The following is a 27862-nucleotide window of genomic DNA, read 5'->3' on the forward strand; positions in this document are numbered from 1 at the left end:
TACACTCCTAGGTTATGGTCATCGTTGTGGGGGTGTCAAGGCAGTAGGAACTTAAAATGGCTAGTTACAGTATCTACAGTCAAAAGCAGAGAGAAACAAATGCACAAAGGCTTCCTACTCTACTCACTTTTCAACACTTAAACAGCCCAGGACTCAAAAACAGGGCCTGGGTCTTCCCATATCAACTATCATACTCAAGAGAATCCCTAATGACACCAGAATAATCCCCATAGAAATTCCCAGGGGCAAACCTGATATAGACAATCTCTCGTTGAGAATCATTGAGACTCTCTTCCCAGATGAGCCTAGGTTGTATCAAGTTGACAGTTAAAACTGACCACCACACACACTCATTTATAATTATGGGCCTACAAGATGGCTCAGTGGGTACAGGCGTTTGCCACCAAGTCTGACACCTGAGTTTCAGCCCTGGGATTCCCATGGTGGAGGGAGAGAACTAATTCTTGTAGGTTGTCCATTGACTTTCATTTGTGAGCCACGGCATACCCTACACTTACTAAACACACACAGAGGCGCGTGCACACACACACACACACACACACACACACACAAAGTAATTTTAAAAATTGGGGCCAGAGAGATGGTTCAGCAGTTATGACTAAATGACCCAAGTTCAGTACCCAGCACCAATGCTGTTGGGTTGCCAATAGCCACTCACAGCTCCAACACCTCTTGCCTATATGGACACTTGATCTCATGTACACCTACCATACACAGATATCAGAAATACACATACTACAATGAATCTTTAAGAAAGAAGGCCAAGGGGGTTGGGGATTTAGCTCAGCGGTAGAGCGCTTGCCTAGCAAGCACAAGGCCCTGGGTTCGGTCCCCAGCTCCAAAAAAAAAAAAAAAAGAAAAGGAAAAAAAAAAAGAAGAAAGAAAGAAGGCTAAGAAGAATTAGGAGAATTAGAGGAAGAGGAGGAAGAAGCAGCAGCAGCAGCAGCTGCCACTGCCAAAATAACTGGGGGATGAAGTCAATCTCACAGTGTAACAACAAGGGTCATTATGCCCTTCCCCTGAGGTGTTTTCACTGTGCAAGTAGATACAGAAAGTTCTGGTTTCTAGGAGGAAAAAAAAAAGCTGAGAATTAAATGAACTGAGGTTCACAGAGCACATTCCTTACTTCTTGTCTAATCAGCCTTGTTCTGTGTGCTGCAGCTAACACGAATCTCTGCTTCTCTGCTTCCTTTTTATCACCATCAAGGACGTTAGAAGAATAAGGTTTTGTCCCAATTAGAACCAACTGCACTCTCCGTCTCATGCTAGATTGCTTCTGAAACAAAATGTATCATTTTTCTTCCTGACTCCACAAACATGTATAAAGTACCTCCAGTGTGTCAGGCATTGGGGGACATAAGGACACAGTCCCTGCCCTTGAGGAGGTTTGATAAAGAGGTGGTTGGACCAGAAACAGTGGCTCACATCTGTAATCCTAGTACTTGGGAGGCTGAAGCAGGTTAGTGAGCTCAAAACCAGCAGAGACTAGATAGCAAGTTCCAGACAACCCTGCCTGAGTGAGACCCTGCCTGAAAAGAAACACACACACACACACACACACACACACACACACACACTCTCTCTCTCTCTCTCTCTCTCTCTCTCTCTCTCTCTCTCTCTCACACACACACACACACACACTCTCTCTCTCTCTCTCTCTCTCTCTCACACACACACACACACACACACACACACACACACACACACACACACACACACAAGAAAGTGCTCATCATGTAAGTCTGGCTTCTCAGCATCCACATAAAAGCAGGGCATGTCTGTGCACATCTCTAACATCTGTGGTAGGACAGAGAAAAGCAGATGCTGAGATCTTCCTGGCCAGCCAGACTCAATGGTGAGCTTCCAGTTCAATGAGAGACTTTGTCTCAAAAAAAAAAAAAGTGGGCAGTGACAGAAAGGACAACTCCTCCCACCTACAGCCCCCACCTACACATGCACACATGATCACACCCATGTGTGCACTTGTACACACACCATACACACAAAAGAGAAAATAGAGGACAAGAAGGAGGGAGGTGGGAGAGGGGGGGAAGGGGGAGAGGGAGAAGAGGCAGTGATGAGGAGATGTAGGAGTGGAACTCAGCTATAGAGGCGAGTGCTGGGGTGCAATGCCCATCCATGGGGAGGAAGCTAATTCTGCCCAAGAGTGGGTAGGTCAGGAACATTTGAGATAATCCCTCAGTCACATTTTCTATACAGACTATTTTTCACATTCTGTAAGACTTGGGGGACTCTAAAATCAGGAGCCACAACTTGTGAAACTGTGGTTCGAACATTTTCACACTCTCAAGACTATATCATCAATGTTATCTGATAAGAACCCATGGATAGAAAAGCTCAATCACCCTCGACACTTGGGTACTCACCCTCAACACCTCAAGGTACCCACTCGACATTTGCTGAAGGTCTGTGGTTAATGGTCCTGCTTTTGTTTCTGTTTCTGGCCTGCCTTCCTTCCTTCCTTCTTTCCTTCCTTCCTTCCTTCCTTCCTTCTTGGAGTGTGTGTGTGTGTGTGTGTGTGTATGTGTGACATAGGTGCATATTAGGATTGCATATACCCAGTCATGTGTTTGTGTAGGCCAGAGGTCATTCTTGGACATCATGTCTCAGGACGCCAGTCACCTTAATTTTTGAGATAGGGTCCCCCTTCCCAGCTCTGAAATTACAAGTGACAACACACCACCACATGGAGCTTTTAACACGTTGTAGAAGTCTGAGTAATAATGGCCCCATAGACTCATATATTTGAATGCTTGGTCACCAGAGAATGGAACTATATGAAAAGGATTAGGAGGTGTGGCCTTGCAGAAGTGGGGTTGGAGGCTTTGAGGTTTCAAAAGCCCATGCCAAGCTCAGTCCCACACCCACCCCTCTGGCTGGCTACTTCTCCCACACTATGTCTGCTTGCACGACACCATGTCCCCACCTTGGTGATACTGGACTAACCTCTGAAACTGTAAGCAAATCCCCAATTCAGTGCTTTCTTTTGTAAGAGTTGCCTTGACTATGGTGTCTCTCCAACAGCAACAGTGACCAGGACCCATGTGTCCTGGAGGTCAAGCCGGAGTCTTTAAGTCTGTTATACATTTATTATACAGTGAGCATGTGACTAACTGAGCTATCCCCAGCATATGTGTGTGATTTTACCTTTAATTTGTTGTTGTTGCTGCTGCTGCTGCTGCTGCTGTTGTTGTTGTTGTATGTAATGCATGCTATGGTGGAGATCAGAGGATAATTTTGTGGTGTTGGCTCTCTTTCTAACTTTATGGAGTTCCAGGAATTGAATTTAGGTTGTCAGGCTTTCTTTCACCTGCTGAGGCTTCTTACTATCGAGGGTTTGGGGTGTGTGTGTGGGGGGGGGTTGTTGTTTGTTGAGACAGAGCCTTATTCTGCAACCCTAGCTACTCTGGAGCTCACTATGTAGACCAGGTTGGCTTTGAACTCAGAGTTTTGTTTGGTTCTGCTTTTGGCATGACACTACACCCCACACATTCTTGACTTGAGGATGACATCCACCCAGGTGGCTTTTTAGGGGCTGACAAAAAGACGGATGAGGAGCTTAGCTCTGATAAAGCAGGCTGTGCAGCTGGAAGGGCACTGGGAGGCAGAGAGGCAGGGAGGCAGGGAGGCAGGGAGGCAGGGAGGCAGGGAGGCAGGGAGGCAGGGAGGCAGGGAGGCAGGGAGGCATGTGGACCCAGAATTACTGAGCAAAAAGTCAGTGAGGAGAAGGTGAGAAGAAGTTAGTGCCCTCACTGTCAGGTCTCACCAACCTGCCTGAACTCCAGAAGCACTGACAAGCTACTACGGTTTGTCCCCAGATTTAGGGACAAACACGTGCCTCAGGTCTCCAACGCATCAGACTCTGAGCCTGGCTGGCAAGAAGTACACCTGGGGGGGTTGGGGATTTAGCTCAGTGGTAGAGCGCTTGCCTAGCAAGCGCAAGGCCCTGGGTTCGGTCCCCAACTCCGAAAAAAAGAAAAAGAAAAAAAAAAAAAAAAGAAGTACACCTGGGGATGTCAGGAACACTCACTGTCCCAAAGAAGAAGCAGACAGAGCCCGAGGGAGGAGCCCTACACAGATTCAGAGCTAGAAAGAATCCTTAAAGCTGTTGTAAATAGGAGAAAAAGGAGCCTGTACCCATCTGGGCCAACCTCCGGGCTGTGGGATGTCCTGGAGAAAAGAGACGACTTGATCCAGGGCATGGTTCTTGGAAGAGTCAACTAAGAGCCATCTCCACTAAAGGTCACAACATCTAGAGAACTGACTATGTAGAAGACCCAGACCGGGGAGTACGACTACACACTAGATGATCAGCCACTGTCACTTCTCATGCTTCATATTAGCTAATAAACATGCACTTCTGACCCCGTGGCAGCCTCCTAAAGCTCAGGGTAAAGTCTGCATTTCTCAGCTGGGGAGCCAGAATCCCAGTGAGGAAGACTCCAGGTATGGTGGTACATACCTATAATCTGAGCACAGGAGAAGCTGAGGCAGAGGTCACAAGTTCGAGGCCAGTTCGGGTGAGTTCAAGAACAGCCTGGGCTTCATACTGTGCACAGAATAAAGTCAGATCATCAGACGAGGTGTCAAGAACCTTTACCCCCTGAGTCATCTTGCTAGCCCCTTCCATTGATTGTTTGAACTTTAAATTCGGCTGGGCATCTTGAATTCTGGATGCTACTTCCTTAGCCGAGAAAAGACATCCCATTACTTAAATTGTCTTAAATAAACAAATTCTTTCCTGCTAGTGGGCTGCATTACAACTGGGGATGCAGAAGATGGCATCCTGCCTTGGAGTTCTCCTCTTTCTACAGTGTAACAGCTGATAGCAACTGTTTCTTAAACCCCAGCTCCCTATTAATCCAGAAACTTCATCACAGCAGCTGTGGTGGTGATGTCCTTCGAGCAGTAGCTTTAGTATCACCCCAAAAGGTGACAGAAATACAAATCCTTCACACAAACACACACACACCCTCTCTACCAGCCCCACAAAATGATGACTTCCTGGTGGAGACAATGTGTATTCTTACAAGCTTTCCGAGACGCTAGGCTCACAGGTTTGAAAACCTCGGCTTTGGGAATAGGGTGCTCCCGGCAGGCTGTAGGAGGGCAGCTCTAGAGACACCAAAGGCACACTCCTGGTCAAGAAAAGAGGGCAAAATGCAGAAGGAAAGAGTTATTAGAGGCCACTGTGTTGCTCAGGGACTCACCCTGGTGGAGGGATAGGAGAAACAAGCCAGACGGGCTCTGACATTCAGCGCCTGAGTCCACCAGAGATGAGATGTGAGGGTGTACATTGAGGTAGACACTGCCATACCTCCAGGCTCCAGTTGTCCTCTCCTTATGGTTGAGGGAAGGCGCGACCCCTTGCATTCTATTTCCTTGGCCAAGATAAACAACCTAAAGCCCAAGGTATCCAAGAGTGGAAAAGAGAAATGAAACAGTCTGGGGGTTTGGAAAACTAGGGCCTGGGAGGGAGGGCCTGGGGAATGGTGGAGGTCTGGGAGGGAGGGCCTGAGAGGGAGAGCCTGGGAGGGAGGGCCTGGGGAATGGTGGAGTCAGGGACTTGATTCAAGGGGTAAGGAATGGGGGTAGGGCAAGGACCTGGGAGTGACAACAAGGCTGGTCAGACCAGAACCTAGAGTCCTGAGGACCTGAGGGGAGAGGTGCTTTAAAGGTTGGACTGAGAATACAAGGGTCTGAGGGGGCTGAGTTCCTGGAGGAGGGGTGGGCATGGGAAGGTGAGGGACTGGAGGTGACACCTACTACAGGCTGCAGACAGCCCCAAACAAAGATGGACATGGCTCCCCCATTGTAAGACAATCTTTCCATTTCTACACCCACTCATACAACTGACACCTACAATTCCTGCTGAAAAAGTCTTGACCCCAGGTAAGAGGGCAGATGGGCTGACATGAATATAAGCAAATGGTCCCAATGTGTATGGCTGGCATGATCTTTGGGCTCGGTAAGCTGCTTGCCTGCTGGGAAGGAACATTCTGTGAAGACTGAGGAAGAACGTGCTGCCGTGAGGATCACAGAAACCTGGGGCAGAAGGCACGGAGGAGGAACGGCCAGGAGGGAACAAGAGGACAGAGTGTGAGACGCTTTTGATACTGAAGGCTGGAGGCAAGGTGCACAGAGAAGCAATAGACAGGTTTCCTGAGTGCAGGGAACTCTGCAGCTGAGCCAGGTAGGTGTAGCCTCGAGGTCTCTAGCACAGCAGCTCCAATAGGACGGCAGGTAAAACACAGGCTACACAGTCAAATTAACTTCAACCTCAGCTAAACAAGGAATAGAGATTAGTGTAGATATGTCCTGAATAGAGCAAGGCGTGACTGGGGATTTATACTGGTAAGTGCTTGCCAAATAATGTAAGACTTTCTATTCTGAAATGCTATCCATTGATTGAATGTAAAAACATTTTATATTTATTTATGTATTTTGTTGTGGTGGGTGCATGCCAGGGTGCTCGTGTGGAAGTCTGAGACTGGTTTACAAGGGATGGTTCTCTTCTTTTACCCCTGTGGACTGGGTTTGAACTCAGACCATCGGGCTTGGCGGCAAGCACCTTTACTTGCTGAGCCATCTGATGGACCCATCCTTTGGTTATTTAAAATTCAAATTAAATCTGGCATCTTGAATTACATTGGCTAAATCAGGCAATATCTTTTCTGAAGTCAGTTTATTCTACAGTTTTTCATTCTATCCTCAGTTCCCCCCCCCCCAACAAAGTAGATTTCTCAACCACCATCTCCCCATTTTACAGATTAAAAAAAAAAGAAAAAGTTGCCAGGTGGTGGTGGTGGCACACACCTTTAATCCCAGTACCCTGGAGGCAGAGGCAGGTAAATCTCTGTGTTTGAAGCCAGCCTGGTTTACGTGGTGAGTTCTACAATAGCCAGGTATCCCTGTCTTGAAACACGCCCTACCCTACCCTCTCCCCCCGAAGCCATAGAGTTGCCCATTGCCACACAGGTACTGTATGTCTTTCTACAGTCTGCTCATGACCCAAGGTAGGAGCCACAGTCTAGCTCTACCCTCCCTAGGTGTATAACCCTTGGCAAGTCACTGAGTGTCTCTGACTCCCTCCTTTTTGGGGGGATAACAATTCCTGATGTCCAGAGTCTTGTGAAAATAAAGCAAGGTGATTGAACAGAGACCTAAAGTGATCAGCAGATGGTAATGTGGTGGTAATGATGATGTAGCAACAGCAATGATGGTAGGGACAGCAGTCATGGGGATGGTAATGACGTTGATGGTAATAGTGATGGGTGCCTTAAATCCATAAGACAGATATTTAGGACACTATATAAAAGGAGAACTCCACACGCTGGGCTGGGCTGGGCTTCATCCAGCACACGCCTGCCTCCAACCTAGTATCCTGTCTACATAGCCCCTGCCCCCGTACCCCTCCCCAGCTACTTCTCTCTCTTTGAGAGGAGGGCTCTCTGTGCAGCCCTGGTTGGCCTGGACTCACTGGGATCCTCCTGCCTCTGCCTGCTACATGATGGGATTAAATGTTTATGCCACCCTGCTTGGCTACTCCTTTATCTCCTGTTCCTCTCCATGGCCCTGAATTGGCACCAGCCCAGCTGTGTTAGAGACTACACGCCTGGATTCTAGGAACCTCTGAGTCCCAGGTTGCTTGCTTCTGGCATCTGGAGTGAGCTGCCCACATTTCCAGCCTGGGGTCCTGCCAGTAAGCCATCAAGGACTTTCCATTTGCCTGGCAGCCCCTGAAGTCACTGGCCAGATGTTCCTTCTCCCTAATTCTTGCTACCATTGGGAAACAAACTCCAACACATAGAGCAGTCTGTGCCCATCCACAACCATGTGTGACAAATGGTTTCCCTTCCCGGTTATATAACAGCCTGATTCTGGCAGCCAGCATGCATGCTCTAAAGTACTTAAACTATGTATTCACTGAGTAAGATCAAGACAAAAAACATGAGTTAATTAAGTTCCACTTTAGTCATTTCCTGCCTTCTCAGGAAACTCAACTCTAGAGGCTTCTTGCTGGTTCCTCCCCAATGCCAGCCCTTTCTTGGACCCAGAGCTATGTACCACCGGGGTGTCCCTGACCAGTGCCCTCTGATTTAGGGTGTCCAAGAATCTATGATGCAATTAGGAGAGATTACCTTCTGCTTCGTACTAATACAGTTTAGTTTTTTGTTTGGCTGATTTGGTTCCTTAAGACAGGGTCTCAAGTACTGTGGGCTGGCCTTGAACTTGTGATATAGCTGAGGATGACCTCGAACTCTTGATCCTCCTCCATCAACCTAGGATTACAGGGCTGTTCAGCCATCCTGAGTTTTAAACTGTGCTAGGGATCAAACCCGAGGCCTCAAGTGTATAAGGTAAACACGTTCTCACCTGAGCTTCAGTCACGGCCTCCAAATATTCATCCTTGATGGCTTGTTTTTAACCATCAGAGGCAGTACTGAAGAAAAATGCACAGCAGTTCTCTTACTGTAATTACCCCTCATTTCCCAGAACTGAAAGAGTTCATTTCATTTTCCTATGATTACGGTCAGTCGTCTCAAGTAGACTTTTGGGTGTCTGACACTCGGTCTGATCTTTGCAAACCTCATCTTGGAGAGTGTGTTAGGCGGTATGGCTCTAATAGAGAAAGTACCGGGTTCTAAATTTTTTGGTTTGGTTTGTTCACTTTTCGAGACAAGGTTTCTCTGTGTAGCCTTGGCCTTCCTTCTCTTTTCATAGACCGGGCTGGCCTTGAGCTCACAGAGACCCACCTGCCTCTGTCTCCAGAGTGCCAGGATTAAAGGCACGCACCACCACCATCTGGCTCTCTAAGTCTTAATGTAATACCCTTGACCCAGATTCCCACTATGTAGAGTCTCCCTCCTCCCCACTCTTTAAGCCCACACCCCTACTGTTCTGTGTGTCTGTGTGGGGCCAAGTACATGTCAATATAAATGTTCACTGGGGCCAGAAGAGGAAGTTGGATCCCCTGGTGCTGAGATTACATGTGATTGTGGGCTGCCTAATATGGGTATTAGAAATTAAACTGGGGCCCTGCTCTTAAGTGCTGAGCCATCCATCACTCCAGCACTGATCTCTTTTCAGCTCATGTCTTGACTTCTAGAGTGAATGGACTGTGGTGCTGGACTTACCGCCAGGCTGTGGCTTACACCCTTCCAAACCTGTGCCTGCCTATCTAGCCTGTGTGACCCTCATGAGATTCCAGCCTCTCTCAGACTCTCCCAGCCCTCGTGCTGAGTCCTGCCCCCAAGACCCTCAGCTGCCTTCCCCACAACACTGACATCCATGGTGCGGAGTCCAGCCATCTGGCCCTCATAAAATGTCCCAGGCTGTGTGCCAAGTTGCACTGTAGATTGTGTGGCCCTTGGTTCCCTAGGAAACCGGAGAGCGGACTGGCTGCCAAGTCAATGGAGGATTTCGGCTGCATGTTTGGCCACCTGGGCAGAAGCCTGGCATTCTTATCTAGCTGTCTCCTTCCTAAGCCTAGGAGCCCAACCCTAACTGAGTCACCTAGGCTGTGGAAAACCTGTTCCTTTGGAACCACAGTCCTTGTGGGTCACAGGTACCTTGGCTATCTGATGATTCCCTGCCTTTAATTTTTCTTTTATATTCTTCCTGGTGTTGCTCCTGGTAGGCCTGTGAGAGCTGAACTCAGCAAACTAACCATGGTGTCCTCATAACCTAAGACTCTGAGTCACCAGAACCTTGGCAGCTTTTGCCAGATCAACAAAACCTCGCAGTACTATGCAGTACTATCGAAGTCCTGCTTTCAGTCCCTGCTGCTCTCTCACCCAGGTTAGCAACAGATGTTCGTGTACCGTACTTGAGAACCAGAATGTGTCAGTCAGCTGGTTCCCAACCAGGAATGTGCAAGATTGGCCTGAAAGAGGTCACAGCTCAAGTGGAAGGCACCACAGTAAAGCATTTGTCTCAAAGTGTGAAGTGACACGGCAGGGTGCACCAAGTTCAAGGTTCCCCGGGACACCTGGGGAAGACATCTGAATCATGCCCCAGGGTTCAGGAAATGCCACCCGTGGTGAGTGATATGAAAGGTAAGCAGATACAAATTAGCACTTAGCAGTTGTCCATGAGTGTGGCAGAGAGAGAGTCTGTGAAGGAAAAACCCAAAGAAAGGAGAAAAACAGAGGTGAAAACCACAGCCGTGAACATGGATAAGTGGGTGGGGCCTACCATAAAGAAAATATCAGTGGGGTCTAAGAGCCCACCTGAAGCCACTAAGAGAGTCTACACAGCATTCACCTCATCTACTCCACTCTCCATGCTGAGTTCTACACCCCAGGAAATTCCTTTTGTCATGATGGAGAATGACTCAGGAGAAGGGCACAGCCAGAGCACAGGAGGGAGTGGCAGGGGTCCAGGGAGACAACAATGCCTGGAGCAAGGGAGTGAGAGGAAATGGGAAATAGTAGGTCTTGGCGCAGATCTTACATTAAGGTCAAGGAGAAGTCTGGACTGATGGACAGCTAGGCACACACTGGTACTGTGAGCTGTCTGTCATTAGCCTAAGGAGGGCAAGTCTGTAGTGTGAACAGGGGCAAGGTCTTGAATGGAAGGCAGTGTTAAATGACTATGGGTCATCCTCCAAGGGAGATGTCATCCAGAGTAATAATGGCAGGAAACAGATCTGAGAGGCACCAGGGAAGCCAGGGCTGATGATGTAGTCTGGGAAACATCAGGGTGGAGAGACAGAAATTGGGACAGGGGAGCGATCTCATGAGGTTGGGTGCCTGCTGCACTCATATGACCACCTGAGCTCAGATTCCCAGCACCCAAGTGAAGAGCCAGCGTGTTCTCACGAGCCTGCAACCCGAACATGGAAATCTAGACAGACGTGCCTGGAGCTCTCTGGACAGCCACTCTTGCCAGTCAGTGAGTGTTCACTCGATCTCAAAACACGAAATGGAAACCAGTTAAGGAAGACACCAGATGTCAACCTTTGGCCTCCACGTGAACATATGCCACAGTGTATATATGTACACAACGTTTAAAAGAGAGACAGAAATTTGCAAAACCTCAGTGTGACCCCCATTCCTAACACCATCTTAAAGAAGGAAGTGACCATACGGTAGAGAAAGCCAGCAGGCGTTATTCCTGAGTGATGGAAGTTGTCACTAAGGAGCAGGGTGACATCAAGTATCTCCTTATAGGGCTCACTGGGGCCACAGCTTTTCTGAAGTATTTCCTCCCAAAACCTATAATCTGAATCTAATCCTGGACAGTGTCAGACAAACCCACATGGAGCGACCATCCCCCAAATTACTGCTCTGTGCTCTTCAGAGTACCAAGGCCATGAAGGACGGAGGGAAGGAACGAAACTAAAGAACAAGTGCAGCGATGTATTGCAGCCTGTGGTCCTAGATGAGATTCTGAACCAAAACGAGCAACTGTGAAAAGCAGCAACAACAGAGCCTTCTCTTCTGGCTAGCATGGTGTCATGCCCATCAGTAAAAGCTGAAATAAAGTTATGCCTTAAACAATCCTGCTTTGTTGGTGCTTTTTTCCTCAATTTGGTCATTGCACAAATTTTTTTAAATGTGCCTCTGAGGAAATACAAATGAAAGTATTCAGGGGTCTAAGAAAAGTACGTCTGGAGTCAGTGAGCTGGCTAAGTGAGAAAAGGCACCTGCCCCAAGGATCACAACCTGGGCTCAGTTCTGGAAGCTGCATGGTGGAGGGAGGGGACTGACTCCTAAAAGTTGTTCTCTGCCTTCCACACATGTGCTATAGTGCACATGTGTACCTCCAAACACAGCATATACATATACATGCACATATACTATACATATACAATATATACACATATACTATGCATATACAAATATATATACATATGCTATATGTATACTAATGTAGACACTATACATATACAAACACACATATATGCTATACATATACAAATATATATACATAAGCTATACATATACAAATACATACACTATACATATACCAACACACACATATGCTATACATATACAAATGCATACACATATACTATACATATACAAATATGTACTCTATACATTTATAAACACACATACATATGCTGTACAATATACAAACACATACACATGTGTGCATATACTATACATACACATATACATGATCTCTTATGATGCCTATGACTTATTGCCTACAGTTCATGAAGACCGTGTGTGATAGGAGAGGGGTTACAAAGCAGACATGGCAAACGTTAACATTTGCAGAATCTGAGGACAGAAATACTGGGATTCTTCTAGCATTCTTTCCCAGCTTTCTATATGTCTATAATCACTTCTGAGGTGTGTATTACATCCTAGATATTTACCAAATAGATTGAAAGACAACTTGTCAGCTGTTCCTTTAAGAATTTCAGTGCCAACCTCTGCTATTGTCTTGGGCCATCATTGTGCCTTCAAGCACGCCCTCCCCCCAAGCTGAGGACCGAACCCAGGGCCTTGCACTTGCTAGGCAAGCGCTCTACCATTGAGCTAAATCCCTAACTCTGCATCTTCTCTTTTAATTTTGTGTAACGTATGTCATACACACAGGTAAAACACCTGTACACATTAAATAAATTTTTATTTTTAGGTTAAAAAGGAAGAGATAGGGGCTGGGGATTTAGCTCAGCGGAAGAGCGCTTGCCTAGCGAGCCCAAGGCCCTGGGTTCGGTCCCCAGCTCCGAAAAAAAAAAAAAAAAAAAAAAAGGAAGAGATAACCTATGAAGCAACAGAAAGAGAAGGTCCACTGGCAGGAGGGGAGTTGGTGCCAGGGCATAAGGATGACAAGGGTACAGGATATCCCTGAGGGCCTCTGCAGCAAAGAAATCAGACTGCAAACTGTCCCCACTGCCAAGGAATCACAAGAAGACACAGGCGTCATCGTGGGTAAGCAACCCTAGAAAATATCCACTCTGTCCCTTCACGTGTGCTTCTGAGGGAGGAGACTAGAACAGCCTTTGGAACCACAGAAGAGCTGGCTTCAGATGTGAGCAGCTGTGCAGGTGTGTCAAGCCAGTAGGGTGTGTCCAGGGAGGCTCCCCTACCTGGGTTTCCTGGGTATGAAATGGAGGAACTGAATTTACATCTGATATGATGCAAATTAGACAGCTCAGCAAGCCACTGATGACTCAGAATGAGGACACCACCCCGAGTTTAGAGGAAAAACTATAAGAGTTTAAAGACAAATGTCTGCCTAGATTCCCTCTGAAGTGTGGGGGTCCACAGATACACAGGGATGACGTGTGTGTGTGTGTGTGTGTGTGTGTGTGTGTGTGTGTGTGAGTGTGTGTGTGTACTTACACCTGCACACTGACCTACACTGTGTTACAAAATGAACTAAAATTGTTTCCTGGGCTTGCCTGTGACCGTGGTGGGAATGGCTGTGGTCTGAGCCTGGGCACAACCAAGTTCACAGTTCCCCACAGGTAGGTGGAAAGCAGAGGCCACTGGGGGATGGAGACAACTTGGTCAAGGCTCTAGGCTGTGAAGAGGGAAGTGATCTGCCTGGAGAGGGAAAAGAATTTATCCTGAGATAGCGAAGACTTCAGAATCTGAGGCAGATGAAAAGGGGAACAGTGAAGTGGAAAAGATACAACACAAGGGGAACTATGAACAGCAACGGATCAGATAGCTCTTCCCACTCGCACATTGTCAAGGACACCAACCCAAACGTCTCACCCTACACCCTACTCTAACACACACACACACACACACACACATACACACACACACACACACACGCATGCACACACGCACGCACACACACCCTCACCTTGAGTAGACCTCTAGGGCCCAAAACTTGTTCAGGTTTGTTTCAGAATCCAAATGCTAACAGTTTTACTTCATTTTGTTTTGAAACAGTATCTCATATACTCCTGGCTGGGCTCGGAATTATTATGTAGCCAAGAATAACCTTGATCTACCGATCTTCCTACCTGTACAGCCATGTGCCACCATGCCTGGTATGCGTGATGCTGGGAATCAAACCCAGGGCTTTGTGCATTGTAAGCAAACGCTACCGGCAGAGCTACATCTCCATCCCAAATTTTATTTTGAGCCTCAAGAATAAATTGACTGAATCCTTAAAACTCCACTTTCTAACCTACCTTAACCTTCTATATGGCATAAGACACCATGACATACAGGTAAGGGTTTTTTTATTTATTATTATTTGCGTATGCATGATATGTATAAGGCCAGGGGTACATACCATGGCACAAGTGTGGAGATCGAGGACAACTTTGTGGAGTAAATTCTCTCCTCCCACCTTTACAAGGGTTCAAATTCACACCACCGGACTTTTGCAGTGAGCATCTTTACCGAAGGAGCTGTCTCGATAGCTCTGAAGGTAATGCTTATTCGAAGTTGCTAAGCCAGGTAGATACAGTAGTCCATGCATATAATACTGGAGAGAGAAAGAATCAGAAGTTCAAGGTCAGGTACGGCTACATAGCAGTCTGAGATCAGCCTCGACTACGGGAGACCCTGCCTCAAAAAAAGTGGGGAATGGGCAGTTAAGACCATCTACCAGATTCCATGATTCACACAGCAGCCCTCAGGAGAGGCATTCTGATTCTTGTTTTACAGAGGAGGAAGTTGGGGCTCAAAGTGAGTGGTACCAGGTTAAGTCACAAACAAGGAAATCAGCCTGGATTGTATTCCAAAGTTCACTTGCCTTTCCTACGCTGGGTGTGCCCAACTCACGGCACAGGCCTCAGGACAACTGTGAAAGTAGACCAACACAAACCCGTAGACGTACTTAAAACATTGTGAGGGCTGAGGACTTGGCTCTGTTAAAACCCATATTAGAAAAACAAACAACAACAAACCCCACAGTACTGGCTGAAATGCCAGGAAGATGGAGACACGCAGGTCCCTGGCAGGGGTCAGGAGTGTCAATGGCCAGACAGTTTAGTCCAACTGGTGAACTTCAGGTATAGTGAGAGACTGCCTCAAAGAATAAAGTGGGGACCAACTGATAAGGACACCTAGTGCTGACCTCTGACCTCTACACTTATGTGTGTTTGTATGAACACACACACACACACACACACACACACACACACACAGAGGAGATGTGGGAAGGGGGAGCACTAGTTCATCATGAAAGGGAGGCAGATTTTTTTTTTTTTTGGTTCTTTTTTTTGGAGCTGGGGACCGAACCCAGGGCCTTGCGCTTCCTAGGCAAGCGCTCTACCACTGAGCTAAATCCCCAACCCCGGGAGGCAGATTATTTACATGGAACTTTCCAGAACTTTATTGGAACAAGCAGCTTCACATGAGGCCATTTCAATGGCGATTTCAGTCTGCATATTTTCCAAGAATACCATCCCTCCTAAATAAGCAAACCCTGTGAGCTAGACTAACCTTGAAGCCTCCATCTCCTGGGAGTAAGGACATGGCCTCCCATTCCTCCACTGTCTTGCTCCTGCAGCCACTACTGTTACCTGCAGTTCTTTTCCTTGAGATTCTTCTGTAACACGTTTGGTTACAGTTTTAGCTTTGTGCCAACATTCTGTCAGTGGGTGGAAGGATCTTTCTAAATGCTTGTCCTGCTACGGTGTCACTGCTAGGCCTAGGACTGTGCTCTAGCACCATAGCACACATAGAGAGCAGCAGTGTGGCCTCAGGACACAGAAAAGGGAGTTTAGGGGTTTGCTTTTGTTTTCTCAAGTGGGCGTACGATATTTGGAAATCGATTGCACAGTTCCCTCGTGTGAACTTTGTAGATGGCAGCATCAATGCCAAAATGTTGCACACCTCCTGGGCCTTGGAGCTATATTCTAATGCGGCCTAGTGAAGACATGAGATGACTGAATTATGAAAGTCTGACAGAACGTTTGTTCTCCGCCTACTTGGATTCTCACAGTTTTAGAAGTGTGTCCCTTCGTCCCAGGAATGATGAACTTACATAACCTGCCCAACTCGCTTCTCCCAGAACTTCCCACAACAGTTCCAGCACGCTGGCCAGCTCTCCTAGCACCACGTAATACCTGTGGGTCCTCCCAGCAGTGCTCACCCCGCCCCCTACCCCAAACCGCTCCCTCCCAATACCACCCCCACCCCACCCCCACCCCCACACTACCCCCACCCCCACCTCCAGCTTCCTCTTCCCACCCACCACCTGATCCCTGTATAATTCAGCCATTTTGGCTACAACATTATCTTGGTCTTTCTGCCGGGACAACCTCCCTTAGTTGCTTCCCTCTTGTTCTTCCTCCCTCACTCTCATCTCATGGTCTGGTTTAGGCGGCCCACTGTGCTCAGCCCAGACTCTTCCCTCTGCCTACTGTCTCCCTTATATCTACAATAAAAATCTTCTGCATACCTTAGGAGTGGTCCTGTCCTCCTCCCTCTTATTTCATTCTGTTTCATTCACATATAATTTTGCCCTTACCAATGAGATGGCTGTATTTATTTTACATAAAGAATTAAATAAAGCGGGGTTGGGGATTTAGCTCAGCGGTAGAGCGCTTGCCTAGCAAGCGCAAGGCCCTGGGCTCGGTCCCCAGCTCTGAAAAAAAAGAAAAAAAAAAAAAAAAGAATTTAATAAAGCATGCCTAAATATTTAATGCTGTGAAATATAGAATATCTTCAACATTTTTCTGAGTTGATTGATATTTTTATTTATTATCATCAATACTGAGAATGTTGTTTTACATAAATATGAAGTTTTGTTTTGTTTTGTTTTAATGGCAGGGCTAGAGGGATAGCTGAGCAGTTAAAAACACTGGCTTTTCCAGAGGACTTGGGTTCCATTCTCAGTATCCTTGTGACAGTTTACAACTCTCTCAAATTCTAAATTCAGGGGATCGGATGCCCTCTTCTGACCTCCGTGAGCACGAGGCACATACATGTATGGTACATAGACATACCTACAGGCAAAACACTCATTCATGTAAAATAAATATTTAAACATTTTAAATAGCATAATTATGTTTCAGGCCATTTCAGAAAGTGTTAGAAATTCTCTCCAAATCATAAACCATAATCCATATATTTATTTCTTGTGAATGTCAAGTCTAAGTTCTAACTTCTTTGTTTTGTTTTTGTTTTTTGAGACAGGTTTCTCTATGTGGTCCTGGATGTCCTGGAACTAACTCTATAAACCAGGCTAGCCTTGAACTGAGAACTCCACCTGTGTTTGCCTATGAATGCTGGGATTAGAGGTCAGATCATCACGCCTGGCTAAAATCCAACTTCTAAAATCCAACATTCTAACACAATACAATTCACAATACAAGATATGCTGACTTGGAGCTGGAGAGATGACTCAGCGGTTAGAGCACCGACTGCTCTTCCAGGGGTCCTGAGCTCAATTCCCAGCAACCACATGATGGCTCACAACCATCTGTAATGAGATCTGATGCCCTCTTCTGGTGCATCTGAAGACATCAACTGTGTATTCACATACATACAATAAATAAAATCTTTTTAAAAAAAGATATGCTGACTTGATATTTATATGAGCAACAGTTGAAACATACTGAAAGCCTATTCTCTCATCTAAACCATTTTCTTCTATAAGAGCAGAAATATGTGTTCAATAAAAATACTGGGGCTGGGGATTTAGCTCAGTGGTAGAGCACTTACCTAGGAAGCGCAAGGCCCTGGGTTCGGTCCCCAGCTCCGAAAAAAAGAACCAAAAAAAAAAAAAAAAATACTACAGTTGGGGTTGGGGATTTAGCTCAGTGGTAGAGCGCTTGCCTAGCAAGCGCAAGGCCCTGGGTTCGGTCCCCAGCTCTGGAAAAAAAAAAAAAAGAAAAAATACTACAGTTATAACATACTATACTAAGTGTGTGCATGTGTGTGTGCGCGCGCATGTGTGTGTTTTACAATATGCTCTATGTGTTCTAGTATGGCTTCTACCACACTATGTAGCCCTGTGTGACCTTGAATTTCTGATCCTCCTGTCTGCACCTCTGGTGTTCAGGGATTATGAGATGTACTGCATGCCAAGTTTATGCAGAGCTAAAGCTCAAACCCAGGGTTCTGTACATGCGAGGTTAGCAGTCTACTAACAGTGCTGCACCCCCAACCCTACACAACAGTCTTGAATTTAAGTAGAGATGTGTGTGGACAGTGAACATTGGCACGGCGTAGCCTGATAACATTCACAGTGCAAAGTGTTTGCGTAGTATGCTCTCAACCAAGGCCATAGAGAGGACATACGGATGTGAGAGCATTCCCAGAAACACTGTGGCTGCATTACATATTTAATTTTCAACAAATGTTTCATGACTTTCTACTTTTCGCGATACAACCCTATATGTGTTGGCAACTCTCAGGTTTAAGAAGCAGGCTTCCAAATTCCTCATCCACAGCTGGCCTCACAATGTGGACTCAGCCCAGGAAAAGAAAATATATTCTTTTTTTTTTTTGGTTCTTTTTTTCCGGAGCTGGGGACTGAACCCAGGGCCTTGCGCTTCCTAGGCAAGCTCTCTACCACTGAAAATATATTCTTTTTTTTTTTTAAAGATTTATTTATTATATATAAGTACACTGTAGCTGTCTTCAGATACACCAGGGGCTGGAGAGATGGCTCAGCGGTTAAGAGCACTGACTGCTCTTCCAGAGGTCCTGAGTTCAAATCCCAGCAACCACATGGTGGCTCACAACCATCTGTAATGAGATCCGATGCCCTCTTCTGGTGTGTCTGAAAACATCGACAGTGTACTCATATGCGTAAAATAAATTTAAAAAATTCAGATACACCAGAAGAGGGCACCAGACCTGATTATAGATGGTTGTGAGCCACCATGTGGTTGCTGGGAATTGAACTCAGGACCTCTGGAAGAGCAGTGGGGAGCTCTTAACCGCTGAGCCATCTCTCCAGCCCAAATATATTCTTCTTGATAAGTTATTTCTCCACTGTTGATATAAGCCATTTCAAACCAGACTCGAATGTATTAAGTACAGGTTTATTGGGAAGCTGCTCTTGGGGGACAAGTTCACTGGCCCCAAGGTCTGAGGCCAGGGAAGTCGCCATGAGGAGAGAATGGGGAGAGAGAGGGAAGGAGGAAGAGAAAGAGAGAAGGATGCACAGCAGGAGACAGAGGGGGGGAGGAGGAGGAGGAGGGAGAGGAGGAGGGGGAGGAGGAGGGAGGAGAAGAAGAAGAGGAGGAAGAAGAAGAGGAAGAGGAAGAAGAGGAAGAGGAAGAAGAGAAGAGAAGGAGGAGAGATCGAGGAGGAGAGATCGAGGAGACCAAAATGTCTGGATTATCTAAAGAGCCTCTGGGGAAAGGGCAGCCCCTTCAGGGCTATTCAGGGTTGGGGGCAGAGTATGCCAGGTAGGGACTGAAGGATGCTAGGAGAACCTGGAGGCCAGGTCTGCTTTGGTATGTAAGATATGCACCCCAGCCCCTTGTCCCGGGATCTGAAACCAAACCCTTCTCTGTATCTACTATTAGCAACACCTGGCAACACCCTACCTTGCCAAGCCAACCAACCAGACATCAATTTCTCCAAGTTCAGAATTGCTGCCTCTCTGGCTATTCCCAAAAAGACACTAACCCTGAAGTGGAAACTTAAGGGTCCTTTAGAAAGTTGGTTATTTGGTGTTTTGCTGGGGTAAACACATGAAGGAACGGTTAGCTTTAGTGGGCACAGGTGAAGAACTAAGGCAGACTCGTGTAGGAACTTTTCGATGAAGCAGACACAGGAGAGAGGATGTTCTACTAAAGCAAGCATGTGAAAGGACACATGATGAAGGACTCCTTGCCAATGACATGCACGTATTGACCCACCTTACATTGTGTCATTGAGCTCCATTTGTCAGGTACCATAGGTAGAAATGCACCAAAAAACTTCTGGTAGTGTGCTGCAGTTTCTTGCCACTTCCTCAGACTCAGGCCAATTGGCAGGATGTTGTCAGCTAAGACAGACTCACGTGCTGAGGAGACATGATGTTTGGAGGGCGTATAAAACTCCAGACAGTGATGGAAGCTGAGCCAGGCTTGCTAATAGAGCTAGCTGTGCAATGCTCATGGGTCTCAAGTGTTCTCTGATCTCCGTTTCCTCAGAGAGGCACAGCTGAGAACTTCTCCTGGTGTTCCTCCTGGTCCCTCCTGCTGACCCGCCCAGGCTGAGGCTTGTCTGTCTCTGCTAGGTCACATGACCATCATTGCTAATTCGACTCTACTGAACTGGACTGCTGGCGTATCCATCAAGTGTTTGCAAGTGGATCAAGTTGCTGCTGCTAACCTGTGAACTGAATTGCTGACCTCCAGACAACAGACTGAGTCGCTTCAAAGAACCTTTCTTTTTTTTTTTTTTTTGGTTCTTTTTTTTTTTTTTCGGAGCTGGAGACCGAACCCAGGGCCTTGCGCTTCCTAGGTAAGCGCTCTACCACTGAGCTAAATCCCCAGCCCCTCAAAGAACCTTTCTAAACAGGTCCACTTCTCCTATATCCTTTCCCTCCCACAACCTCTGATGGGTGGTTGGCTACAAGGGAGGTCAAAACATTTAAGAACCATCATTAAAAATAGGCTTTGAAATAGAGTTGCACAGTCCTGTGGTCAATTCATCCTGAACCTGTGCTGTCCAAAGGCGTACACTGGTGACCAGGGTCTATTGTCGGCGCCAGCACCGACACAGTACCGAGAATCGGGCGAAAGCCTACAGGATGAAAGAAACACACATACACACACACAGGTTATCGTGTCAAGCCAGGAGAGGAAGAAAGGGAGAGAGAGAGAGAGAGAGAGAGAGAGAGAGAGAGAGAGAGAGAGAGAGAGAGTGGAAGAACGGAAGGAAGAGTGAGAGTGAGGAAAAAGAGTGAGAGACTCCTGTAGCTTTATTCACCACATATATACCCAAGTCTCCAGGTAGAAAATATCTGGGAAGCACAGTGGGAAACCCTGGCTCGTGACTATCTGGCTCGTGACTTCAGTAACAAAAGACCGACTAGGAGACCTGAATTAATTAGGGAGAAATCCCAGAAGCCCAGCCTAAATCTCCAGGATAAAGGCCGAGGAAGTAAAAGGCAGAAGTAAATTGACCACCACCCAGGTGTGGTCCAGGTGTGTCGGTTCCACATGCATCAGCCGGGCTCAGCCGGGGTCATGCAGTGGAGACACTGGGTGTTTACTACTTGGTCTTTTCTTCCTGTGCCGTAAATACGTGGGAGAGGCCTCTGTCCAACAATCCCATGACTTCTTAACTGTGGCCATGCAGTTTCAAAGCAGCCAGGCCCAAATCCAATATGGCACTACATCTCCCCTGTTATTCTTTTATAAAAGACCATTAGGTGGAAGTAGTGGTCTGAGAGAGATCAGACATGCCTCACAGAGTGCCCAGCTCGGCCATGGCGAGCCACTCTTGCAGTTAGGACTGCACCCCAATGGTTAGGAATGAACTTATGCTGTAACACACCGTTCTGGGCTATACGTGTGTGTTTATTGGGGGAGAAACTGGGCAGAGGAGCATTTGACCAGCCCGTACGTTTAAACGGGGTGTAGCTAACTCTGTCTTAGGATCGACCTCTCAGAGTCTATGTCTAGAAGGCAAACTCTTCTTCTACCCTATGGGAAGGGAACACATAATGTCCCAAATAGAAAGTCCTTGGGCCTGGTAGTGGTATTCTGGAGGCTGAGGCAGAAGGATTGATGAATTGGAAATTCATTTTCTACCTAGGCAACTTAGTGAGAGAGACCCTGTCTAAAAACAAAAGAGGAAGGAGAAAAAGGTATGTGTTTAGCTCAGCAATAGAGCATCTGACCACAGGCTTGAGGGTTAATTTCCAGCATTACAGTAATATATATTATATATATATATAATATATATATATTAATATCAGCATGTTATTTAGAAAAATAATAGCAAATCCCGGGGTGCGGTGAGGGCTACAGAGTTGAGAAGCCAAGAACAATTCTAACTTTACGTTGTCATGTATTTAGTCTATGTCATTTTCTAAATCATGTGCATATACCATGCTGCTAGAAAAGAGATAAAGTAATTTTAGATGGAACTGGTCATCTCAATCTCCATGAAGCAATATTTCTAAAATCTTAGTACCAGATCCCAGTCAAAGCTTTCCTCAGACTCCCGTTCCTGTGGAGTGTGTGGCTGGTCTATCATAACACAGTCCCCAAACTGGGTGGCTCTAGGGCTTAGCATCCAGGATCCTGATGTCAGCAGACAGGTGGCCTCTGTGCTGGGAAGGTGAATCTGTTTGAGGCTCTGTCTACTTCTGGGGTATGCTGTCAACCTTGCACAGCTTGTGGACACACATTCCCATATCGGTCTTTACGTTCATGTGCTGTTTTCTCTGCACACTCTCTCTGTGTGGTCCACGCTCAAATGGCTTTGTTTTGTGAGGAAACAAGTCATAATAGATTAGGGGCCCAACCAACTCCATCTGGTATGACCTCATCTTAAGCAGTTACATCTGCAAAGGTCTAAATTCCAAATCACACTTGAAGAGTTTAGGACTTTGTGGTGGTTTGAGTATGCCTAGCCCAGGGAGTGGCACTATTTGGAGGTGTGGCCTTGTTGGAGTAGGTGCCACTGTGGGTGTGGGCTTTAAGACCCTCACCCTAGCTACCTGGAAGCCCGTTTTCTCTTAGTAGCCTTCAGATGAAAATGTAGAACTCTCAGAACTCTCTGCCTGCACCATGCCTGCCTGGATGCTGCCATGCTCCCACCTTGATGATAATGGACTGAACCTCTGAACCTGTAAGCCAGCCCCTATTAAATTTTGTCCTTATAAGAGTTGCCTTGGTCACAGTGTCCGTTCACAGCAGTAAATCCTAAGACAATCTTCAATCTACAAACATGAGAGGACACAATCAACTCATAACACTGTTAAAAGTGTAAGGCATCAGTCAGGTGGGGTAATGTAATCCCAGCACAGGGGAAGTGGGAGTAGGAGTGGCTCAAAGTCATATTGGCTGTATATTGAGTCACATGAGACCGGGTGGTGGGGGGAGTCTGACATGGTGGTGCATACCTTTAATCCAGGACTCAGGAGGCAGAGGCAGGTGGATCATTGAGTTCCAGGCTGGCCTGGTCTGCAGATTGAGTTTCAGGACAGCCAGGACTACACAGAGAAACTGTCTCTAAGAACAAAACCAAAAGAAAAAAAAAGGGGGGTGGCTTAGTAAATATGCTGATTTACTTTGTGAAATGTTAAGACAACGTCAGTTACACTATGTCAATAAAAACTAAACCCCACATTCCACTCTACTCCAACTCAAGGACATCAAAGTACCCTGCAGAGAGCTGAACAGCTTGACTCTGATAATATTCCCCAGCGGGGAAGGAAGACCAGATACAGCCTAAGAGAGCCTAAGAGAAGATGTCCATGGAAAAGCATCTCCAACGCCAAGCGGAGGCCCCTCTAGCCAGAAAAAAAGCCAAAGCTTTTCTGCATTCATTCGCTGCTACAAGAACTCAAGCTCTGCTTACAGCAGGGCTGGAGAGGAAGCTTAGCAGCCATGAGTACCTGTCCTTGCAGAAGACCAAGGTTTAATCCCTAGCACCTACGCAGGAGCTCACGTCATCCTTAACCCCGTCCAGATAGATCATCCGAATGCACGTGGTGCACATACATGCGAGCAGGCAATAACACTCCTAAAGAGAAACAGATAAACATAAAGTCTTTTAAAGGAGTGATGCAAGAGTGAGGCGTGCACAAAGTGCGTGCCAGGTACTGATGTAAGTGTTTTGTATGGTTGGATTCATTTAATGAACCCAAGTAACTTTCAGTGAAGGCGAAATGCAAGGGGTCTGGCTCTCAGTCCCAGGGCTCTACAGCTGAAGCCTCCCGCTTCTCTTCCCTAAAGTGTGGGCAAGCACACAGCCTCATGGTTACTCTGAGGATTAAATACAGTAACATATGTAGCTAGGGCACTTCAGCCTGGAGGTCTTCTTATAATTTCCTAGACACAAAGAAACTAGTGCATATGAGAAAGCGGGTTCTGAATTCAATCAATAAAGACGATGAAAGTTTTGAGATCCTTCCTGACATATCTCAGTTTGCCTTTTTGACGCGTACATCATGGTGGAGGTGAACTTGAAGGGATGATTGATCTATTGGTCCTGCTGGCTAATCTCTAATAAGCCTGGTCACCACCACATCAAAGGAGCCACTGAGACAACTAAAGACTAGTGAAGTCAGGAGAATCCAAATCCTGCCCACACTTCAAAGGGAGCTCCTCTCTGGGAAGTTGTTACAGACAACCCTTTCAAAGAGTGTAAACAGTACAGCCCAGGGAGCTACAGACACACCAACCCAGCAGTAAGAAGCTCATGACATACACCCAAGACCTAAAATATGCCCCCAGAAAAACTTATTCTACCTACCGCCTTCTTAATTTCTGCTTCGTGTGGCCAAACAGCAGAGAAGTGCCTAAAACGGAACAGGATGTGGTGGCACGGGCCTATAGTCTCAGCAGTGGGAAGGCCGAGACAGGGGGATTATTACAAATTCGAGACCATCCTGGGCTCCCCATCGAGTGCCGAGGCTACTGAGAACATAGCAAGACTCTGTTCTCAGTAACAAACGTCTAGCATTGGTCAGGTGGGACCGGCCTGCAAACACAGTTCATGGACAGCCCTCAGCTTCCTGGGCTTCAACCCTTCTGTCTGCATACTTGGTGTTCTAAAGCCACAACCAGAAGTAAACATTTCTTCACATTTTGGCTGGAGGTGGAGACGGTAGAGACGACCGAGGGAATCTGCTTTTTTCTGAGCAGGCGCTCCGGAGCCCAACCTTTGAATTATGCACTCCGTGCCCTTGGCGTTGTTGGTGGTATACCCGCAAATCAACAACAGACCATCTCCACCTGTTTAAGGCCCGGTGCTTAGTGAGAGGGGAACAGACAAGGGGTTTCCTGGAGCTCCCCTAATTACCCAGGAAGCAGCAGCGCAGTGGACAGACCCCGGTGGGCACGGAGTTCCCGGGAGGAATTCCTCCAGCCAGCATCCTTCTTCCAGACCCTTGAGCATCTCCCCGGACCTCCTGCGCGTTCACACCTCTCTGTGCACCCCCACCCCGCGCGTTCACACTCCAGGCTTCCTAGCAGCCCAGCCCCCCAGCCCGCGGACCCCCGCGCGTGCCCCGCGCCCCCGCCGGGAGTCGGGAAACGTGCGGCACGTGCGCTGCGCGGTGATTGGCAGCTGCAGACTTGAGGCTCCACACCCCCACCCGCCTCCCATCCTGCTAGGGAAGAGGAGTCCCGAGCTGTAGCTGGTCCAGCCGGCCTGGCTGTTGTCACTGCCCGGAACCTGGGAACAATGACACTTGATGGGGTCGAGGGAGGCGGGAACTGGGCCAGTGCTCTTGTGTTCCGGAACTGCTTGATCTTGCTTTATGGGGCGTGGATACTATTCTCGTGGGGTAGAAATACTTTCTGTAAGTGTTGAGAGTGTGTTTTCCACAGTTTTGCCCGTAGCCCAGGGTATTTTAACCCCAGCAGCTTAAAAGACAGAGCCAGGAATGTATACCCCACCCCCACCCCGGGATCTCCGATAGGCTTAAAGGAGCAAGGAAAGAGCCTGAGAAAATGACAAAGGCGCAGCTCCTGTGGGTGGTAGCCAGGGAGAGATGCTCCGCCTTAAACGGGACCAGAAAGATGCCCATGAAAGGATCACGTTGGCTTGACTGGGAAAGCGTCCCAAAGGAGATGATCTGACAGAGGTGGTAGGGACCGCGCCGAAGACTTAACAGACGCGTGGCTGCAACTCTCAAGGAGTACCAGAGAAAGAACAGCTTTCCAGCGGGCTGCCCCAGAGTGTGAGCCGCATACGAGGCCCTGTGATTCTCGGACAAGGTTCCTGGACCTAAGCTGCGAATATAGTGGAAACCTTACAGCTCCATCTGTAAGGGACTGACATCAGAAACCTGGAGACTGGAGTCTCTCTTTTGTGGAAGTCTAGCATAGGTGTGTATGACATCCCCAGCACGTCCCTGGATTCCGTGATTTGGATAAGAGAGCCTGTGTGACCTCTGCCTCACAGCGGGAAGTGGAGGAGAGGGAAGGAAGCCAGGCTGTCCTGTGTCATTTTCCCTGCTGCAGATGTGTACTTATTCTTTTCCATCGCTGCCCATTGATTTCTTTTATGCAGCTATCACTATAACTACCAGGCAGGTATGTGTGTACATATGGAGGCTGTGATAAATTAATCCACACCCAAAGAGCCACGGCCAGTTAGTGATGGCTGCAGTGCAGGTGTACTGACTGGAAATGCAGAGCAATTTACATCAAAGGAAGAGACAAACCATGCCTGGCTAGGACCCTCAGCTGAAGTGCAATGAAGGAATGAATAGGTTCTTTGCTCCCTTGGTGTAGGTTGGTTGGTTGGTTTGGTTAGGTTTTCAAGGCAGGGTTTCTCTATGTAGCCTCTCAGATACTGAAATTGAAAGCAAGTGCCACATTACCTGGCATAGGCAACACATTCTTATGGGACTATCATTATCTTCTCTAGCCCAGGGCAACCTTGAACTCATTACCTAGCCAGGGATGGCTTTGAACTCCTGACCCTCTCTGCCTTGTTTACTCTTCATTACTGGGATAGACTACCATGATATTTTGGCTTACAGTTTCAGGAAGATAAGAAGAGTACAGGGGGAGCCATGGCAGCAGGCACGCATGGTGGCAGGAAACTGAGATGTTTTATCTTCAACCACACACAGAAAGCAAATAGCTAACTGAGATTAGGGCAGGGCTATAAACTTTCAAAGTCCTCCCTCAGTGACTGCATAGTCAGATGTTCTCAAGGTTTCATAACCTTCCCAAATAGTGCCCCCAGCTGACGACCAAATGTTTAGATGCCAGAATCTACGGAGGAACATTCAGTTAAGCCACTACATGCCCCCACCTCCCAAGTGCTGGGACCACAAGTGTGCACCATCACGTCCTGCTCAGCATTGTGCATTTGATCTGTGACATGGCCATGCCCCTGAAGTGACTTTAGATGAGCAACAAGGAATAGGACACAAAGACACAGTATGACTTTTTGTTGGTTTGGTTGGTTGGTTTTTGTTTTTTGAGACAGGGTTTCTCTGTGTAGTCTTAGCTGCCCTAGAACTTGATCTGTAGACCAGGCTAGCCTCAAACTCACAGAAATCTACCTGCCTCTGCCTCCTGAGTGCCTGGATTGAAAGTGTGTAACATTATTCCAGTACCATTTACATCTTTAAAAGCCTGATATAACTCAAGGTTAAAGATAGAAGTCTAGCCAGGAGCTGAAGAACCTTTCACTCAAATGTCCCCTGGGCCCAAGAATGTGTAAAACGTGCTCCACTCATAAGAAAGCCTAAAAGAGAACCGAAGACAGCCACAGATTTCCTGTTCTGTAGTCGAAGTGTAAGGGAACTGAGACTGGGTGTGGACTTAGTATACTTTCATGAAAATAAAATTATAAGTATGGGTGGTGCTGAGGCCAGCCTGGTCTGAAGAGTGAGTTCGGAAACCCTATCTTGATGCAAAAAAAAAAAAAAAAAAAAAAAAAAACTTTAGCAGGGTGGTAATGGTTCACTCCTTTAATCCCAGCACTCACATCAGGAGGCAGAGGTAGCCTGGTCTACAGAGTGAGTTCCAGTTCCAGTTCCAGGACAGCCAAGGATACACAGAGAAAGCCTGTCTCAATGTCTCAAAAAAAAAAAAAAAAAGGAAAGAAAGAAAGAAAGAAAAGAAAGAAAAAAACTAAGTAACCAGTACTCACAATAGAAATACCTTAGGGGTTTATAACTTGTGAGGAGCTGTCCGAGGAGCTGTCCTCACAGAGATGTGAGGAGCTGTCCTCACATATGTGAGGAGCTGTCCTCACAAACTCCATTACAAGATGGCACCGGCATCCGGCAGAACGCACCT

At 47.1% G+C, this 27862-nt stretch overlaps 1 long non-coding RNA gene across 6 annotated transcripts in view; it reads right to left on the reverse strand.

The window, feature by feature from the left end:
• Positions 1–27862, reverse strand: part of LOC120102491 (uncharacterized) — a 60061-nt gene extending 32199 nt beyond the window's left edge. Inside the window, 4 exon segments of one of the 6 annotated variants that reach the window (NR_190535.1) lie at positions 14257–14451; positions 16375–16560; positions 19793–19938; positions 27725–27862. This is a non-coding gene — a long non-coding RNA (uncharacterized LOC120102491). 6 annotated transcript variants of the gene reach the window in all.

Source organism: Rattus norvegicus, chromosome 4, assembly GCF_021556685.1.
Source record: "Rattus norvegicus strain SHRSP/BbbUtx chromosome 4, alternate assembly SHRSP_T2T, whole genome shotgun sequence".
Lineage (NCBI taxonomy): Eukaryota > Metazoa > Chordata > Mammalia > Rodentia > Muridae > Rattus > Rattus norvegicus.